Raw genomic sequence first — 284 nt, 5'->3', positions numbered from 1 at the left:
CTGCTGCTGCTGCTCTTCATGCTGCTGTCCCTGCTGCCGTTGATTATGCTGCCGCTCCCGCTGCTGCTGCGTGGTTTGGGGTGGCTGGGTTGCTGCTGCTGCAGCACACACTAAAAGATACAGTACAGACAGCAGCAGAAGAAGACAAATAAAAGCAGCAGCAGCAGCAGCAGCAGCAGCAGCAGCAGCAGCAGGAGCAGCAGCAGCTGTTGCGATGCCGTCGTCGCCTTCGACTGTCTGTCGGCTTCCGTTCACGGTGCTGCTGCAGCTGCTGCTGCTGCTGC

This window comes from Eimeria mitis, genomic scaffold, assembly GCF_000499745.2.
Source record: "Eimeria mitis Houghton genomic scaffold, Emh_scaff938, whole genome shotgun sequence".
Taxonomy (NCBI): domain Eukaryota; phylum Apicomplexa; class Conoidasida; order Eucoccidiorida; family Eimeriidae; genus Eimeria; species Eimeria mitis.
This window is presented reverse-complemented; position numbering follows the sequence as displayed.